Here is a 21,615-nt window from a genome sequence, read left to right as displayed (position 1 = left end):
CCTGGTTATCAGCGGGCTTTAAGTGGGATGCCAAAGTTTAGGGAGGGAGTGTATGTGTCTTTTAGATGAGGGGGGTCTCATAAAGGGGAGTGATCTATGTAAATGAGGCGCGGCTTAAACTCGTAAACTACATTTCTGCCAACATGCAGAACAATCGCTCGCACGTGTGAAGGGGGCGGGGCCTTGAACGGGGCGGGGACTTGAAAGAGGCGGGGATCGTGCCGAGTAGTAGCTATGAGGCACATTTGAACCCCACCCGACCCCAAGCCTCTGCCTCCCAAAACAAGCATTTACATGCAACGGTTTCGCCTTTGGAAAAGTTTGAGCTATTGGCATTGTGAATGACAAACTTTTTATTTATGTGTTGGTTTTGAAAACAGATAAATAAATGGCATTGTCATTTACAATGGCAATAGCTTAATCTCTCGCGAATGCGATTTGTATTGCAACTACTTCAGTTATCATTTTGCACTACGATGAAAACTGGCTTGTGCATTTACTCCTGCAGAAGAGTATCAAGAGGAGAGGCCCTGTTGCAGACCCGTGGAGTTTCAAGTATCTGTTGTGCATCACCTCATAACAAACACAGCATAATTGTACACGGGACGGAGAAAACTGTTTTTTTTTTTAAGAGGAGTGCCCCTCTAAAAGAAAGGCCCCGGTCTCTCCTGCTTTCTTTTACAAGGACGCACTTGGTTGTTGTGAGGCCCAGGTTGAAAAGAGAATTCGCGTTGTCAGGTCAGTCTATTGCAGACCTAGGTCTCGGCTTCTACACTTGTCCTATCCGCGTGATCCTCGGCAAATCATGAAATCTCTGCTGTTCCCCCATTCAACTCCGTGCATCAAATGTGACGTGCCCACATTTTTTTAGGGTTACAGATGAACGTTCCTGTTAGCAAACTCCTCTCTATATGAAGTTGTAGGCGTATACGCTCAGTGAGAAAAACTATAAGGCCCAGAATTCAAAGTGCAGTTTGCTGAAAAACCCCGGACAGTTCGGAGGTGTTAGAATTGAAGAGGGGCTACCTGCATGTGAATGCACATGTGTGGTCAAGAGAGGGGGGGGGGCTCCTCAGCACATTGTACAGTGAAAGCAGTGAAGGGTGGAGCAGCAAGGATTGCCGTCAGCAGTGAGAGGTGCAGAGGACATACAGGCACGCCAGCAGCATGGAAGGGTCTTAAGGTAGGGCGAGGAGTGGTACTTTCGCTGCCTGGAGAGACTCATAAAGCGGCAGTCACACGAGGAGAGTTGCACAAGACAAACGAGTCACAGGACACGCTAAAAACAGATGTCACTAATTTGAATGGATGAATGAAGTAATGCTGGAGAGAAAGGCGAGACCTCTCCAGCCAAATCACGTATGCATCTGTTATAATCAGAAGCAAAAATATTCTAGATATATTTTCAGTTGACAAGTTAGATGGATACATTAATGTGTGGGTATATAGCGCAGATGGTGGGTAGCAGAACGCCTCTAGGCGCATTGTGTGTTCGGTTCACACTCTGCACGGTTCTGTTACCGGTCCACTCTGTGCTACAGATGTTTGCTGTAAATGGCAGAGGTTGACCACTCCTTTTGACTGACAGGAACAGCTGTTTTTAAAGTGAGGGGCTGGTTCCGGGGAATAAAACAGCTGTGCATCTTTTACAGGGTGGATTCTCTGCCCTGCCATCCACTCTGGGAAGTGATGGGGGCGAGGGCCGTGTTAGCATCCGAGGGAAATGTGTGGGGAGCAGGAGAGAGGGGCCGGAAAGGAGACCAAAGAGGTGCAGAGCCGTGGGATAACTTGAGAGTCTGCATCAGTCCGCTATGCATATAGGATACCCCTTCTGTAACCCTGGCAAAGGCAGTATTGGCCAAGTGACTATGGCAATGACAACAAACTAGGAGAATATGCACAATGAAAGCCCTTGGGATGGCTGTGAGTGCACTACTAAACACGAGCAAAAATCTCCAAATCCATCTTATTTTAGATAATTATCAAATGAGATGCAAAATGAGTATTTCAGCAAATGAAGCCCGAGTGGTTGCAGAGGATGACCTTGAATAGTGTTACTAGGTTTGTGTATGTGTCACGTGAGAGCACATGTGGAAAGTTGGAGTATTTTGTAATTCACAAAATTGAATGGACCATCCTGTCATGCAAAGAAACATAGGCTCCGGCATGGACAATCAACATAAGATATTGTATGCAAAAAGTCCCAAATGTTATATGGTTAGTTTGTTAATTTTAAAAGTACAGCTGTAAAAAATGAGGCGATATGGAATGCAAAACCTATCAACATGTTGAATGTGCATTTAAACATGCCAAAAATCAATAAAGAAATTCTGCTGCATTTTTCGCTTGATTATAGATTGTTGCATGTGTCACATAAACCATCAACTGCTGCATAATTTCAAGATTTCCACCCAAAAAATGTTGTTTCTAACTTAAACTGATCAAAAGTTACTCAAAATGCGAAAACACTTGTTGCTGAGCAGAAGAATGCAGTTTGCAAAGATGGCCTGCACACCTTTGAGTTGCATAGTGCTGTATTTAGGTTGAAATAGTACAAATAAGGTTAAACCTTTCTTCAGACAGTGTTAAAGTGTATAAATAACATAATAGCTAACTGATGTGCCGAATCAAGCTGAATAATTAGCATTTTCTTGCCACATAATTTAGCAAACCCTACCGCATAATTTGGCCCTCCCTTGCTGCATAATTCCAGTGGCCCTGGTGTTATGTGGTGTTTGTATAGCACAGAACTGTTATTAGGATCGTGAAGCTTTAAGAAACATCCATATTCAAACTGTTTTGAGTCTTTTGAATGAAGGTGCCATGATTTCCGTCAGTGAGCTTAAAAACAGTTTTACACTCAACTTGGTTTCCGAAGCGCTGAGGAATATTCAGAAGAGACGCACACAATAGCTCACGCGTAACTGGGGCAGTTGGTGCACCGCATACACACAGATACCCATAAAATCATTTGGATGCTATCAAACACATGGTACCAGGTAATGTAAGTGAAAACGCCCTCTCAGGCCCTCCCAATAACTTAAGTGATTGAGCTCTGTTATGCTGCACCCCCGGCTGTTGACCAGCTGTGACGGCCGGATTCTCAGACCAGATAGGATCAGCTCACCAGAGCACCACCAACCCAGTCGAAACGTAACCATCTCCCTCCTCAGGACCCATCTATCCAGGCACCTGGGTACCTACCTGAGGATGGGGAACTCGTAATATACAAGCTCATATCATCAGAAACACCACTAAATCTATAGGGATTACTAGGAATACTCACTGATTACTAAGGACGTCCATGCCCTACACCACACTCATACCTCATAGTTTCGCGACCACATGGGCCCAGACTAATCTACCCTGGGGCAGTTCTGATTATTTACCATTACACACTGGTTACACCCAGTGCTCGCTCAAGATAGACACTGTATCCCCCCAGTGCTCTCACTATTTCATCCAGGGCCCAAGCCACAATCCTGTGGGTATACACACTGACCACAATCAGTGCTCTCACTAATGCCACTCTCTCTATAGCAGCAATCTCACTACACACTGTGTCCCTCCGGTGCTCTCACAAGCCACAATCTTGTGGGTATACACACTGACCACAATCAGTGCTCTCACTAACGCCACCTTCCCTAGCAGCGATCTCACTACACACCGTATCCCCCCGGTGCTCTCATTAACGCCGCTACACAACGACGATCACTTTCCTATGAATACCCTTGGAAGGAATCTCTCATTGGCTACTAGGGATACAATACTACAATATTATAGCACACAACAGTTTACCAAATTAGATGATGTACAATCTATTCTCCTCCTCAAGGGGCCCCTCTCTCCCTCATTGCTCAGTCACTACTTACCTGACCCGGAATTACATCCGTTCATGAAAACAATGCCTGACTAGAAGAATAGGTTACCCTGATTGAACAAGAATACGAGGCACATGCTGGTTCACTAAGAACTGGGGTATCTTTATTACAATAACAATAAAATGGGAATAGACACATACACAGATCTGCGGGGTCTCTGTAAAGCTCTATTACTATACCACATCCACATGTAACTAACAGGGACGGTAAATAGACTGCACACCGCTGAAAGAAAAAGGATTAAACATACAATAGGGACAAGGTTAATGTTTAAAGATTAAGGACCAATATCACCTGAGGAGTGTGAGGTCTTGCTCTAGCTGTCATCTGGGCTCCTCTCTCGTCTGTGCCTTAGCTCGTCTTAGATCCTCTCATGCACTCTTGGACACACATCTGCGCTGATCACTCTGCACTGGATTCCTCTCCCCCACAAACTCTCTCCACCTTCCAAGTTCAGTCTAATTGTTTCTGCCGCTCTGATAACCGTTCGCTCCACTAGCTTCTTCACTCTGTCTAATTGTCTCTATTCCAATGTCCAATTCACTCCAGCTGCTCCCACAGATTAATCCACGATATAACTTCAGTCTCTTCCAAAAGGCATTACTTCAGACTCCAGCTGTTCACAACTCCTCCTGATAAGTAACTGCTTCTGACTGCTTCCTTCAGTTCCAGCTCACTGACTGTCTGTCTGTCTTCTCTCTGTTCCAAGCATCTTCTGTCTCTTCTCCTCTGCTCCAACTCCTCTCCTTCTGCACTCAACTCTTTCTGCTCCAATCATCAACTGAACTCCTTCCAACTCAAACTCTTTCTGATTCTCCACTCCTCCTGCAACTGCACTCCTCTCCTCTGCTCCAATCCAACTCAACTCCTTCCAGCTCAAACTCTTTCTGATTCTCCACTCCTTCTGCAACTCCACTCCTCTCCTCTGCTCCAATCTAACTCAACTAACTGACTCCGCCTCTGCACTTCACTAATATGGAATGCTGTCTCCTCATGGAAAGTTCCAGCCAGTAGCCTCCTCCCACCAGGTCCATGCACCAGGCTCCTTGCTCTAGACGCTCCTACAGTGATCAACTGCTTGTTTCGTCTAGAGACCTGAGCCCAGGGACACTTCTTGATTAGATTCAGCTCTGGCCGGGTCTCTCCGGTTCGCTTAGGACGAACAACACCTTAAAACTAAAACATTACCTTTACCCTGCAAGCATCTCAGTTCTGCAGGGACAGAAAGCAAAATGGAGTCTCTCTAGTTCTGGGCCTTGTAGGCCTAAGAAGGATGAAATAACACTTAACTCTGTCAGAGTACCTACACAAACCATACCAATATGTAATATAAAGTTAGGACTACAGGATCCACCCTCTACTATAGGCAGGATGATGAAAGGACACATAATTATGTCAAAGACAATAGGCAATAGATGGATTAGAGTCAAGAATAAGGGATCTATCATCATATTAAGCAGCTATCCTCTAGTTTATGCTTCTAGGTCTGGAAAAAAGGCTTAAAAGGGCCAACACAAGGTAAGAATACAGATTCAAGATGTTAGCAAGCTTAAAGTCATCATCACTCCGAAATAGAGCCAAAAACCATGTCAGAACATTGCACCCTTGACTTTAAGTTGCGAACATCTGTAAACAGCAACAAACTAATAAACAAACATCAACATAATCTATCAACAAAACCAAAAACCAAAAAACTCCCTAAAATAAATGACAACTTAAGGAAATTCCACTTAAAACTTGATGTTGGTAATACAAATCTAACAACCAACTGAAAACAAATCAAAGCACCCTTGACCTGAATGCTGAAATGTAACTAAGATTGATCTGATAACAACAGAAACTAACCAAAGCACCCTTGAACTAAATGTGCCTCAACTTCTAGTGATAACTGATGAAATCTATTGATGTAGGGATATGTTTGTGGAATGAAAACAACAAAGGGCCTAAATGAGGCCTACCTACTTCGGTCAACTTAAGAACTAAATGTGCCTCAACTTCTAGTGATAACTCTAGAAATCTATCGGTGTAGGGCCATGTTTGTGGAATAAAAACAACAACCCTCCCTCCCGAACTGCGCCTGACCCAAGACCATCTCTCCTTCAGGAAGAAGCTCAAGACCTGGCTGTTCGAGCAGTAGCAGCACCCCCTCCCCCCCAAGCGCCTTGAGACCCTCCGGGTAAGTAGTGCGCTCTACAAATGTCTTGATTGATTGATTGATTGAAGGGGCCTAAATGAGGCCTACCTACTTCGGTCAACTTAAGAAAGGATTTGGTAAAATCTGACAAATAAATATGATAAAGGGTCCTCAAGGTCTAGGCAACTATTACTAATAGATGTAGGACATAACCTGACTAAAAGACACACCTCCCAGGACAACTTAAAGTCTAGGGTGACCACCCTTGGAACTAATCCCACTGTTCTAATTAAGAGTTGATGGATCAAAGTGAAAGTGTAATAACAGGAAAACAAGGATAACCCCATTCCTACAAAATAGCTGGTGTAACACTATGCATATCAAGCAATAAATCAAAGAAAGTTATCTAAGTGTGGTGTATATATTTTCTTCTAAAAGATCATAGACTTAAATTTGAAAGATTGAATAATAGTAGACCATGCCAAAGGCAATAGGTAAGGGTCACAAGTCATCTAACTCAAGAAACAGTTTGCACCTAGTTCCTCTGTAACACATGTGTGCACCATCATTTAAAACATTACTTTCATTCCAGTGACAAGACTGTTTTGCAGAAAAAAGGAAAACTATGAAATAGGTGAAAGAAAAACAAGTGTATCAATGATGAAATAGCGTAGCATACTAAAAGCAAAATATATATGAATCATTGCATTAATGTGGCACTGCATCTTTTAAACTGAAACATCAAAACCATGAACAGGACTGAGAATTTGTTCAAGTGGGGCCTGTATATGGTAACTGCAAAAGTGGCATAATGTCCAACTGAAATATAAACATGGGAAAAATGCAAGGCTCAAGAATGCAGGCCCAGGAATTACATTTCAGGTCAATGACATTTTTTTCAAAAATCAAGAATAGTATATGGGATTTGAACCTGACTGCTGAGGCAGCCAACGGTAGATATTTAAAAAGTTCAGTCACTTAGGTATCTTCTATAGTTGGTTTCTTCTTAGAAAAACAGTTCATTCTTGTAGGCCATGATTTTCCATCTTCATCTGTATCCGGTGCCAAGGAAGCACATCCTCCCAGCTGGTCAGCCTGGTACGTCTGCTTCTAATCCTGGATTCAGCCTCAGGAGTTTTGGGGGTTGGGGGCCACTCACTCCGAAAATAAAAAAGCTCATCACTCCAAAATAAGAAAGTCACACTCATCCAGGGCCCCCACACGATAAAGCCATCTGAAACGAGAAACACGCATCATCAATCTTGCAAAAACACATTTTCCATTCAAAAAGCACCCCAAGTGCTTTTTATTTTCGAAAGAAACCTCCTAATTCATGAAAAGAATTCTTCTAAATCCAAGGAATGATTTAAACAGTCTACCTATACCATATTCTTTAAATTTGTTTGGGCAAAATCTAATTTTGTCATACACAGCCAGAAGGGCAGGGGCCTAGCTACTCCTCACTCCTCTGAGAAACAGCCCCTCCCTCTAGAAAGATGTTCGCGCTCAGAGTTTTGAATCAGCTCCAACCATAATAAGCAGGAGCCGGGCTACACTGCGATGTAATTTTGAATCACTGCCAAATACTGATCTCATTGCAGGAGCAAAGCTCCTGCCAATTATTCTGTTTAAGCATCTCCAATCTCTAGTCAGGGAAGCTTCCTGGGCCTACTGTATTTATCTAACTCCAAGGGCCAAGCGTCTGCCAATTATTCTGCATGTGCAAGCATCCCTTATCTGAAGTCAATGAAGCTGTCTGCGCCGACTGTAAGGAAGAGCAACTTGACCCCCCCCCCCCTTATATAAACATTTCTCTGCGGAAAGAATCTGTAACATAGCCAAGAATAACAAGCTGGCTCTCTCTGCTCTCAGAAGTCACCCACGGGTCCTCCACCCTTTCTAAATTCTGAGCCGCGAACAGATGCCTGACTCATATCAGCCAAGGTCAAAACAAAGTCTTTCGAACTAAAAACATACAACCGTTCCCAGGCCAGAAACACTGACTAATAATTCCAACTAATTGAAGCTGATTTAAACGTGGTAAAAAGCGTCCTAACATATTCACATGCTAGCATTTTAAAATAATTCTGTCATAATGTACTGCTACTTGCTGAAAAGGAAAAATCTTAGAACAACATTGCATGCAGACACATTTCATTTATTTTTTCAAATAACATGTGAAACACCATCAAATTAAACAAGGGGAAACATGTAATTTTGTCATAACGTACTGCTACTTGCTGAAAAGGAAAAATATTAGAACAACATTTCATGCAGACACATTTTTTTTTAAATAACATGTGCATTTTAAACAAGGGGCATAACCAAGAATTCACAATTTGGTGTGCAAGCTTTCCTATTCTACCTATTAAAAGGACCAGATTCATTTTTTCAGATAGCCATTTTTTCTAACTGAGTGGGTTTACTCACACAATGGTCTGCTACATATCAGAAACATTTGCATTTGAGAAAAAAAAACCAGCTTGCATTAGGAAAATAATCATGTATATTTTCTAGAACATTTTTTTTTTAAAGCACACGGTTACATTCCACTAATTAAAGCACATTCTATGATGGGTCTGTTTTATTTTTCAACCGTTAAACACTAATTCTAAGACACTGGTTCGTGTACCATCCACAGCTGAAAACCCTTATCTCAATCCGACTGGTTGATTTATAACTTTCCGACCTCCGAGTCAGACACATTAAATCATGTGTTCCAAGGCAAACCCACACAAACTCGTGGACGCATTTCAAAGAGAATGTTAAATGAACACTGCTTTCTGTTCTCCATGCAAGATGTTACCATTCTGTCAGCAAGCTGACAAAGCACATAGGCAGACCCAGCAACCAATTAAAAAGTTAAATCAAACCACCATTAATCTAAACAGTCACTGACTTTTAGTGTCAGCTCACGTAACCATGCATGTTAAACAGCATGTTAAAATAAATACTGCCGTCTCAATTCAAGATATTAACCCTTTGGCAGCTCAAACACAATGTCTGCAGTACATGGGAAATTCAAGAACTTATCTCTCCACGTTTTCACATAACACGTGCACACATCTTCAAAACATTTTCTCCAAGCATTTGAAAGAGATCCAGCTCTTTCCTGCCTAACGTAATGAAAACATGCTCTGTACAAGGCATAACCACATGGCGCTTTTCACAAGCCATATTTACAAGAAAGTCAACAAGTCCAAATAATGACATGCTCTTCACAAGGCATATATACAAGGCGCAATTCACAAGGAACACAGCAAGTCAAAATGACACATGCTCCTCACATCTCATATTTACAAGGAGCTATTTACAAGGAACTCCACAAGTCATAATACACTAAATACATTTCACATTGCGCAGCATAAGCAAATGCAGCAAGCAATTTAATGGGCAATTTAAAAGCATTTTTCACACACATATGTACAACTGCATCAACACCAAGATGTAATTGGCTCCCTCACATACAGTTACCCTTCAAGCCTGACAGTTCAAACACCAAGATGAAAAGCATTTCTTCCACCCTGCATAAGTCAAATGCCATGATGTACTGCAATCTCCTTACAGTGCAACTGTTCAAGCCCATAGGTCAATTTTTGTGCCGAGTGCAAACCAACAAGATAAAAACAATACAGCGCACACAGGCTATGTAAACATGTTCGTGACGCTAGATGTGACGGCCGGATTCTCAGACCAGATAGGATCAGCTCACCAGAGCACCACCAACCCAGCCGAAACGTAACCACCTCCCTCCTCAGGACCCATCTATCCAGGCACCTGGGTACCTACCTGAGGATGGGGAACTCGCAATATACAAGCTCATATCATTAGAAACACCACTAAATCTATAGGGATTACTAGGAATACTCACTGATTACTAAGTACGTCCATGCCCTACACCACACTCATACCTCATAGTCTTGCGACCACATGGGCCCAGACTAATCTACCCTGGGGCAGTTCTGATCATTTACCATTACACACTGGTTACACCCAGTGCTCGCTCAAGATAGACACTGTATCCCCCCAGTGCTCTTACTATTTCATCCAGGGCCCAAGCCACAATCCTGTGGGTATACACACTGACCACAATCAGTGCTCTCACTAATGCCACTCTCTCTCTAGCAGCAATCTCACTACACACAGTGTCCTTCCGGTGCTCTCACTATTTCATCCAGGGCCCAAGCCACAATCCTGTGGGTATACACACTGACCACAATCAGTGCTCTCACTAATGCCACTCTCTCTCTAGCCGCAATCTCACTACACACCGTGTCCCTCCGGTGCTCTCACTATTTCATCCAGGGCCCAAGCCACAATCCTGTGGGTATACACACTGACCACAATCAGTGCTCTCACTAACGCCACCTTCCCTAGCAGCGATCTCACTACACACCGTATCCCCCCGGTGCTCTCATTAACGCCGCTACACAACGACGATCACTTTCCTATGAATACCCTTGGAAGGAATCTCTCATTGGCTACTAGGGATACAATACTACAATATTATAGCACACAACAGTTTACCAAATTAGATGATGTACAATCTATTCTCCTCCTCAAGGGGCCCCTCTCTCCCGCATTGCTCAGTCACTACTTACCTGACCCGGAATTACATCCGTTCATGAAAACAATGCCTGACTAGAAGAACAGGTTACCCTGATTGAACAAGAATACGAGGCACATGCTGGTTCACTAAGAACTGGGGTATCTTTATTACAATAACAATAAAATGGGAATAGACACATACACAGATCTGCGGGGTCTCTGTAAAGCTCTATTACTATACCACATCCACATGTAACTAACAGGGACGGTAAATAGACTGCACACCGCTGAAAGAAAAAGGATTAAACATACAATAGGGACAAGGTTAATGTTTAAAGATTAAGGACCAATATCACCTGAGGAGTGTGAGGTCTTGCTCTAGCTGTCATCTGGGCTCCTCTCTCGTCTGTGCCTTAGCTCGTCTTAGATCCTCTCCTGCACTCTTGGACACACATCTGAGCTGATCACTCTGCACTGGATTCCTCTCCCCCACGAACTCTCTCCACCTTCCAAGTTCAGTCTAATTGTTTCTGCCGCTCTGATAACCGTTCGCTCCACTAGCTTCTTCACTCTGTCTAATTGTCTCTATTCCAATGTCCAATTCACTCCAGCTGCTCCCACAGATTAATCCACGATATAACTTCAGTCTCTTCCAAAAGGCATTACTTCAGACTCCAGCTGTTCACAACTCCTCCTGATAAGTAACTGCTTCTGACTGCTTCCTTCAGTTCCAGCTCACTGACTGTCTGTCTGTCTTCTCTCTGTTCCAAGCATCTTCTGTCTCTTCTCCTCTGCTCCAACTCCTCTCCTTCTGCACTCAACTCTTTCTGCTCCAATCATCAACTGAACTCCTTCCAACTCAAACTCTTTCTGATTCTCCACTCCTCCTGCAACTGCACTCCTCTCCTCTACTCCAATCCAACTCAACTCCTTCCAGCTCAAACTCTTTCTGATTCTCCACTCCTTCTGCAACTCCACTCCTCTCCTCTGCTCCAATCCAACTCAACTAACTGACTCCGCCTCTGCACTTCACTAATATGGAATGCTGTCTCCTCATGGAAAGTTCCAGTCAGTAGCCTCCTCCCACCAGGTCCATGCACCAGGCTCCTTGCTCTAGACGCTCCCACAGTGATCAACTGCTTGTTTCGTCTGGAGACCTGAGCCCAGGGACACTTCTTGATTAGATTCGGCTCTGGCCGGTTCTCTCCGGTTCGCTTAGGACGAACAACACCTTAAAACTAAAACATTACCTTTACCCTGCAAGCATCTCAGTTCTGCAGGGACAGAAAGCAAAATGGAGTCTCTCTAGTTCTGGGCCTTGTAGGCCTAAGAAGAATGAAATAACACTTAACTCTGTCAGAGTACCTACACAAACCATACCAATATGTGATATAAAGTTAGGACTACAGGATCCACCCTCTACTATAGGCAGGATGATGAAAGGACACATAATTATGTCAAAGCCAATAGGCAATAGATGGATTAGAGTCAAGAATAAGGGATCTATCATCATATTAAGCAGCTATCCTCTAGTTTATGCTTCTAGGTCTGGAAAAAGGGCTTAAAAGGGCCAACACAAGGTAAGAATACAGATTCAAGATGTTAGCAAGCTTAAAGTCATCATCACTCCGAAATAGAGCCAAAAACCATGTCAGAACACCAGCATGGCTGGCTGCGAGCGCCACCTCTCGGCAGGAGTTCAGAGAGCAGTCACCGGTGCCAGCCCATCCGGTGCTCGCGATGTCTGTGGATCAGAGACCGCGACAAGCTGCTCACCCAGTGCCCCAGCCTTGCTTTCCCTGTGCACGTGTGCACTTTTCGCTTTAATTTTCCGAAATACAGGACTGCACGCCCCATGACGGAGACAAAAATCAGGTCCAGTGGGGCTGCTCACACCTGAGGTTTGCAAGAGAAGACTTGAGGACTGTATGTGACCGGCTGTGTGAGGCGAGCTAGTGCTTCAGGGTCTTGACAGAGATAGTAAGCACTATATACATATCTATCGAATACCACACGGCATCCCAACGGGCACTGCTGTGAAGGGCGTCCCAGTCTGGCAGAGTTCAGACTTCACGGATGGACCAGGGAGGCGAGAAGAGGCGCTTACAGATTATGTCAGAGTTCGCTGTTTGCTTCTTGGCGCTTGTTTATGGCGCTCTCTCCGCACTATCACCGATTTCATACCGAGGCAGCGCAATGGACTTGCCATGGGCATAACTGACATCTCCTGCGCACAGGGCATTGCATTCCTTGAAAAGACAGTTAAAGGAGGGTGAAGCGATGGATGGATGAATGGGTCATGGGTGCACACGGCAACACCCCGGCACGGACCATCCCTCAGACACCTCCCAAGATAAGATCCCTCCAGCACTGCTTCCTCAGCCCAAAAGCACACTTGCCCCTCATCCCTTGCCGACCCTCACCTCATCAGCCACAAGGGACTCCATCGGGTGACTGGGGGGAAGAGGGTAGAGAGCATGCGAAGTCACTCCTGTAACATCCCACGTAGTGGTATGGGTGAAACCGCAGCTCGTGTGTGCAAGTTACCCCCACGCGTGAGGAGTGGTGCCCGCAGAAGTCAGTACTTTGTTGTGTTGCGTGTTGTCCCCTGAGGTACAGGGGCGAAACGCAAACCCCGGCAGCCCCTGCGGCACAGTCCCAAAGTCTTCAGTACCCCGACCCTTCTTCTGGGCCCCCTTAAGCCCAAAGTAAATGAATATATGGGAGTTATGGGAGACTCGAGGACTCCTCTTCACATTGCGCGGGGGGAGGGGAATCATTTTGCGATGGGTCACTGTTGAGGGGCGCTTCTCTCTAAACCAGAACCCTGCAGCTACCTGGCTATACCCCAAACATGCCTTTCTATAGAGGTAGGGAGTGAACTTGCAGCATACCAGCTCCACATATGCAGCAGCCAGCGTCACTGGCCCGTTGAGCCCCTCACTGCAGCGCAGAGAGACTCGTCCACAGCGTTCAGTGTATGGAATGGGAAAAGAGCCTGCCCCGTTGTTGAGAGCACCGCAGTCAGCGGAGACCGACACGTGTGTGAGCCTTGAAATGCAGTGCACTACCACCACAGACACTGCCGCCCAGACCCCGGGCACACGTGTAAGCCACAGCGATCCATGAAATACAGTGCACAGACACTACCATCTACACTGCAGCACCACCAACACTGGCGCCTGCACCACCGACACTGCCGCCTGCACCGTACCACCACAGACATTGCCAACCAGGCGCAAGTGCCTTGAAGTGAACGGCATCGCTACTTGACGCTGCAGCCCAGGCTTAATTGTTCGAAAACCCAAAGCCTTGGGAAACGAGCACCTATGGGCACACGGACAGCGGGAGGGGGGTCGGGAACGGACAGTGGGAGGGGAGGCGGGAACGGGGACACGAACAGCAGGAGGGGGGGCAGGAACGGGAAGACGGACAGCGGGAGGGGGGTGCGGGAACGAATGGGAACACAGAAAGCACTCACCTGGACCTGGACTTCCTCCGGCGGCGGTCGGCCGTGGAATGACGAAAAGAAACCTCAACGAACTAAAAAATAAACCCCGCCCACCGCCGCACTGACGTGACAAAAGGGGCAGGATGAGAAAAATTCTCAGAAACACCCACGAGTCGCCTCCCAAAATGACTGACGCCTCCGTTTTCCAATGGCTAGCCTCCATTTATGGAGCTAGCCAATGGGAAACAGAGGCGGGACGAACAGTCATACTGCAAAACAAAAGATTTCGCCTGCGCGAACCACTGCTTGCGCAGCTTTTCGCCAGGCGAAACCTCAAAAGCATTAGCATAGCCAAATTTAGGTGTCGTTTTTGGGACCTTATAAGTATTTAGTTATGCAGCACAATATCCGTGGTGCAACAGCACCAACTGTTGTATAGCTAAACACTTCATAAGGTCCCAAAGGCGAGACCTATTGGCTATGCCAATGCTTGTTTTTCAGTCGTCCTCACTGTTTCAAAGAGTGCAGCCATGGGCGTAGGAACTGCGGGGGACGTGGGGGACATATCCCCCCCAGATTTTGGAGTGAGGGGTCACGGGGGACAAGGGTGGGGGGGCGAGGGGACAAACGAATTTCCCCCTTCCCTTTTGTTATGTACAGGACCATTAGCACGCGAAAGCGCTACCTAATGGCCCTGTACTTGACGTGTGATTCACCTGCCCGCAGTCAGAAGAGGCCACCCGCCCTCTGCCCTTTGTTATTCTGCTGTAAGGCTTGGCCAGTCTGGGAAGGGCAGAGAAGGAAAAAAATTCTTGTCTCTTGTCTCTTTTCCGTCATTCCCAGAGAAGGGAAAGGCATTGTCTGCTTCTCCTGCTCAGTCTCTGGTAGCTTCCCTCCTCCTCACCCTCTCTCTCCTTATTCCTCCATCTCTTTCTGTCGCTGTCTCGCTTATCTTTTTGTGCGGATTTCAAAAGACAGCTGTTACATACTCTCTCTTGCCTCTCATTTTCTTTATTTGTTCCCCCGTGAAATGGATCCAATAATGAGCAGAACACTTTAGCTGGAAATGTCAGAATTTTCTGACAGGGTTCTATTCCAAAGTACAACCTCGGGACGGAGAGAACAAAGTATCAAAATAAGAAAAAATATTAAATAACTAAATAAAGCAATACAGAGTGGTCAGCAGACAGGCCAGATTGTTATTTACACCCATGCACCTTAGCGCTGCTTTACAGAGTTTTCCAGTGAAGCGCTACTTTCTTCTTTCTTTGAACAACATTGTTTTCCCAGGTTGGGGAAGTGCACCATTCATAAAGGGACTGCAATACCTGGTTGAGGGGTGGACTGGAAAACCTTTAATATGAGAGTTTTCAACTGTTTTAATATTTTAGCCTATAAAATGTGTACCACAGCTCTGTGTTGACGGATTTGGTCTTTTTTTAAACCAAACTGCTTATATTTTATAATGATATAAGCAAAGGACATTGAAACGGCCCTTCCTAGTCCTGTAGTCATGTCCAAAACTTTTCAGGCAAAATCACTTACTGATTTCTGAATAATGAGTTTAAAACATTTAAGGTAACCTTGTTGTTCCTTTTTACATTTCACATGCTTTGCTCATCCTTGCATTCAGTGTTTGCTTTTTACAGGGTGTTAGTTTTTTTCATGCAGCATTTTACTCTTGCCCAATGCATAATTGAGTCTCAGCACAATTGGGGTGTAGCTGAAGGCAGTGACAGTTTAACCCAGTGGAGCAGTATGGTGTTCAGTGGGGGACAGGATGTGGCACTCTGGCCAGAGCTGCCAAATTTGGAACTAGAGCACCATTTTCAGCCTTCATGACCAGTCCACCAGACCACACTCCTGACAGAGCTCATTCCGATGCTACACCTTAGAAGGCCCGATAGACCTTAGAAGCCCTGGTGTCTTAGCACCAGCAGGTGGACCCTAATGGTGGCAAGTGTGGGTTAACCTTGAAGGCCTGTCCACCACAATCCATGCAGTTCATCTCCAGTCTTGCGAGCAGGCATACAAAGAAGCACACACTAGAGCAACAGTGACTCTGTCACTGAGGTCACAAGACCCTTGAGGCCAGTCCACCTTGTGATTGGTACCTCCATTGGACTTTTTCAGCACTAGTAGTGCAACTTACATGGGGTTGGTAATGTTGGATTTGCATGCACATTAAACTCAGGGGGTGATTATAATGGTGGTGGGACTGCCACATCACCGCATCGTTGACAGTCCCACCACCATTGATGACTGTATTACTGCCCGCCATATTCCCTGGCACTCGGAGAGATCGATTGCCACGCACACTTCTCCCTTCCATAGGGAAGGGAGAAGGCTAGGATCCTTGTGTCTTGCAGAAAGGAGAGAAAAGGGTGTATCTGCTCTTCAGGAAGGATATACAATGCAGAAAGGGCCGGAATAGCCACTCTGACATTTCCTTTGTGGGCTGCAAGCTAATGATGCTTAATTTAAGTTGGTGTCTGCAGGTGAGGCGAACTGTATACTTTGTTAGAGACCAGTACATTATTTAAACCATCAGACTGTAAAACTGAATAAGAGAAAGGCATCAAGAGTTGTTGGCAGAAGGAGGAAGGGAAATATGGAAAAAAGAGAATAAGGAGAAAGCAAAGATGAGAAAGAACCTGGAAGAGTGAGATAATGTGGAGGGAGAGTATGTTGGTGGATAAAGGAGGCAGGAGATGAAATCAGATAGACAGCCTTGGAATTCAACAACCCAGCTCCGACACAGGTTCACTCACTACCACCCTTTAATAGTGCTGCCCAAGTCTCCATACCTACTCTCTCAGAAGCATTCAATTAGTTATATAGCGCCACTCATACCAGTGCAGGGCATCAACACTTTACATCATTCACACTACACAGAGGCAGTCAATCATAGTTGTGTAAATATGTGTATAGGAAATGTTAAATAAAAGTACAGGGTGTAGGAGTCACATGTCATCCATACTTGTAGACAGTATTGTTTATGAGTGCTTGGTCTGGATGTTGGAAAGTGAGTTAATAGTAGGGGCAAATGTATATTTGTCCACGCAATAAGGACACTACCTCAATATATAGCTATACCAGTCTTTGAAAATTATTCTCATGCTCAACCCTTGCTAGCTTGGCTGTTAGCAGGTATGTAAAGCGTTTAAAAACACCAATTCAATAAATATTTAAGACACAACACAATAAAAATCCAACACCAATTTATAAAATTAAAAAATATTTTTTTCTTTAAAATGAAAAAAATCCAATGCAGGGAAACGGGAATATGACTTTTAACATTTTTTGCACGATATAGCACATAGAAACGTATATCCCCTTTTTGTACATCTGGTCATGCTGGACCTGCTCAAAGTCAAAGTTTCAGGCCGACCACGATGAAGCCCTGCAGGGGCTACTCCTTACGGTAGGTCTCGGTCAAAGTTTTTACCTTCTGACTTAGAAACTTTTCTGGAGCTTTTCTTCACGGGGTCCGTCGAAGCTCTAAGCCACCCCTGATCCGGTGAGGGTTCGCCAGCTTGTCTTGCAACGAACTCCCAGTCAAACCTATGGAAGTCCAACCTGCGGAGCTTTCCAGCGGTACGAGCTAGGGATGCAGGCTGGCACACAGTTGATGGTGGGTGGCTTGGCTCTCATGGTTGGCCCGGGCACCTTTTCTAAGTTCAGAAATAGAAATGTTTGCAGAGCTTTTTCTTGCAGGGTCCCTCAATGCTTTTCACTAGGCCGGATTCGCTGAGGGTTCGCCAGCTTGGGTTTCTACCTATGCCCGATCAAACTCTGGAAGTCGGACCCCTGGAGCTTTTCAGCCGGAAGAACCTGGGCGGCAGGCAAACTCATGGTTGATGGTTGTCGGCTTGGCTGGCCAGAGTGGGTCGGTCCACTTATAGAGCTTTTTACCAAAGTTGCTCCAAACTTTCCAAACCTCTGGAACTTCTTCCTGAAGTTTTCCAAAGGGTCTCAAAGTGTCCAAAACTTACTCCACGGGTCTGGAATCTCCAAGATGGTCCTTGAAATGGACTTCAGTTACCACAATCCAGTTGGACAAAACCCTTTCAAATTCACTGGTAGTTCTCCAGGCTGGGGATTCTTGGTGGGCCAGGTTAGCTCTGTTAACCTTCAGCTTGCAGGGAGTCCACTCTTTAGTCCTTTTGAAGCAAGGTAGTCCATAGGTCTGTAATTCCAGATTGTGCAACAGGCACAATCTTCAGTCCAGAGCCTGGTTGGTTCAAATCAAACTCCTCAGCAGGGACCCTTCTTCTCCCAAGTTTGAAGCAGCATCATCTGAGAGGCTTTGTCCCTTTCAGATACTTATTCCAAGTTCTCTCGGTCAAGAAGGAGGACACTCCTGTCCAATGAGGTGCAGGGCAATGCTCCAGGGTATGACCACATCCTCTAAAGTGGGGCATTATTTTCCCAAAGAGAGCATCATTTCTCCAAAATTCATCATGGCTGATTTTCCAGCAGAGGGAGCAGAACTAACTCAACCAGCCTACAGGATGGCTTCATATACCTAGGTCCACTCCCCTTACATCTGGGAATTCCTCCCCAATCCCCATCCGGCAGTGGGAGAGGTGTAAATGAAAGTGATTTTTCCAGCTTGTCTCCTTCTCTTGAAGAGCATTGTTTACTACCCCCTGGCTCTGGCGTTCCTATGCCCAGAAACCTCTACTCTCAGACAGGCCACCTAACTCCAGGGGTCATTTATCACCTCTTCAAACCACCAGTCCAATCCATTTACCTCTGACAAATCAAGGCAGGGCACTAAGGGCTGAATTGTGGCTTGTAGACAAGAAAATCTTATAACTTCTTGTCTGTACATTTTAGAATAAATTCAACAATACCACATTGTTGCATTTATCATTAACATTCTTCTGAGTTCTTTAAACTTAGTTGTATGGCTTTCCTTTCTCCAGTTATTAATTAATAACCTCTTGCAATGTTAACCTAAGGGCTGGGGATCTGCAATGGAAAAATTAACTGGCTAATTTTTCCAATACCAGGGCCTGTATAAGGATCCTCTTTATACCTATAGGACCCCCACCCCTGGAATACATAGGAAAGACTTTAGGGGTTCTGATTATATCAAAATATTGCAGATCCTCACTTCACAGTGCTCCTAGCACAAAAGCCGATTTTGGGAAGCACGATACTACAATGTAGGCAGGGAAATGTGCAATTTCACTAAACCCAGGGCATATAACACTCATTTTATAAGGGCCCTACTTGTAGATACCTGACCTCTAACCCCTAGGACACCTGGGGATACCTAATATGCCCCAGCATTGTAATTTATCAATGTGTAAGTGCCCTAAACCCAAAAGTCAAGATTGGGCACAATTTGCATTTTAAAAGCAGTCCTCCAACACAGGTCTGCTTTTAAACTGACCTCAGGCTACAGTAGTGCACACATGCAAGAGCAGGAAGGGGTTCTGGCCTCTAAACCACTATGCCCTAATATATACTAGGGACTTAAAGGTAGTTTCAATCCCCATGCCCTATTATGTACTAGGGCCGTATAGGAGAGGTCATGTCAATCATGGAGGTACCCTAACCCATAGTGCACCCTAGTGTATGTAGGTGTTTTTACTGTATTTGTAAGTGTCTCTTTCAACATAGCACTGGCCCTGGGTCTGGTTAGTCAGAGGCCAAGGTCAGTCAGAGTCAGGTACCACCAGTACCAGTCAGCAAAAAGTTGGGGAGTGCCCAGGGCACAGATGGCTTTGCAACACTAGAGAAGTACAAACCCAGAATTTAAAACATAACACCATGTTTGGGGGTTCTCTTTAATAATCAGAATTGATTTCCACCCTAATGAACCCGTTTTCAAACTTTAGGATAATGAAAGTCTGGGTAAAAATCATAACGTTCTGATCTATACCTTGCAGTTTTCATGCAGCTCTTTGATGACGGTTAATAGCTCACTGTTCAGTGTTAGGATTTTAACTTATAAACTGCAAATAGCAAAAGAATCTCTCAGACAAAAGCAGTAACTCACTGACCTATTTACATTATATGCATTTTGTGATCTGCGTGGTACACGATCTTTGTAGCGGGAATATTACCCCACTGTGGCTACCTTACCATGAGTCAAAACTTCCAGTACTCAGACGTCTGATCTCTCTCAATAAAGATCATTAATCACCGAAGTTATCTTCACATTTTTATTGTTGCCTGAAAATTTCGGAGACCAGGAATGCAGCAGCAGGTACTTTTCAAGCCATAATGCACTTACAACCATGACGCCCTCACCCAAAGTCAGCATCCTTTTTTGCTTGGTGCATGAAGATGCAAGATTCATATAATTTTTTTTAACATTTGGTCTGATTACTATGTGAATGTAAACAACAATAAAGCATACATGCAAACTGTGACTACATGCCTGCTTTTCTCAATATTTCACTTCAAAACAATGCGAATGTATTTGTTTAATGGATGGTGATTTGTATAGGGTCAATAGACAATCCACAAGGTTGTCTCTGTCCCCCCCAGAATTTTAGTGTCTCCTTCGCCCCTAAGTGCAGCAGTCACTCTGCTCCTAATGGGTGCCTGAAGAGTAACTTATTATTTTTACCAGGTTATTATTATATAACTAAACAATGCACTGTGATGTTTCAAATTAGTAATTAGTTAAGATACCTTGCTGAGAAAATGTATTTATTTATTTATGTAATGCGATTTTATACAGCACGAACTTTACCCGAAGGTGTCAGAGCGCTTTACATAAGAACCAGTTTCAATACATAAGGACTTAGGATTGCGTGCGTTACATAAAAGATACAAACAGAAAAAATTGCAAATGTACAAGATGTAAAGTCACACAAGGAAGAGAGTCACTCAAGGAAGCGATACAAATGGATAAACTCTAAACGTCACATAGGAATGGTAGAGAGTACAATGGTCTACAGCATATACTAGTGATTAGAGTTATCTCTATATACATATATATATATACAAATAGTAGAATTGGATGGGAGTAGGAAGGGTTGGAGGGATACTGGGGTATGGAAAAAAGGAAAATCAGAAACATTTGAGGATCGTCAAGGGGAAAACTAGGGAGAAGGGTAAAGCCAGAGGGAACGAACAAGATGGTGGGCCAGGGTCAGGAGAAAGAAGCGGCCGAGAGAAGCAGCAAAATGGCGGCCAGGACAAAAGAAAAGAAAGTAAAGAAGTCCATGAATACAGGAGCAGAGAAGAGGGGGGCATCTACAGGAGCAAGGAGGGAAAGGGACTGGGGGACCACCAAAACCAAAATGAGTCAATTAGATGGGCAAACGCTCAGGGGCCACTGGGCAGTAGAGTTGCTGAGGATGTTCAAAGGCACAGTCTCTGGGTCGCAAGGGCAGCAGTGCTCCTCAGACTGCATGCCAAATATCGGTGGAAGTCCGCGTGGGTGCCAGAGACGCAGTCCAGGATGGCGCGCCCCCCCAGGTTAAGACAGCAAAGAAAAGCCCGGGGGCGTCACACTGTAGTGTCGAGATTCTCTCCGAAACTGCACCCCTGTACCTGGTAATACGGAAAGGCAACAGCAGCGGAGTGGCTGTAAGATGAAGCGTCCTCATATCGCCTCACAGTTATTTGGCATC

This window comes from Lissotriton vulgaris, chromosome 4_1, assembly GCF_964263255.1.
Source record: "Lissotriton vulgaris chromosome 4_1, aLisVul1.2, whole genome shotgun sequence".
Lineage (NCBI taxonomy): Eukaryota > Metazoa > Chordata > Amphibia > Caudata > Salamandridae > Lissotriton > Lissotriton vulgaris.
The sequence above is the reverse complement of the archived record's forward strand: the minus strand, read 5'-3'. Positions refer to the sequence as shown.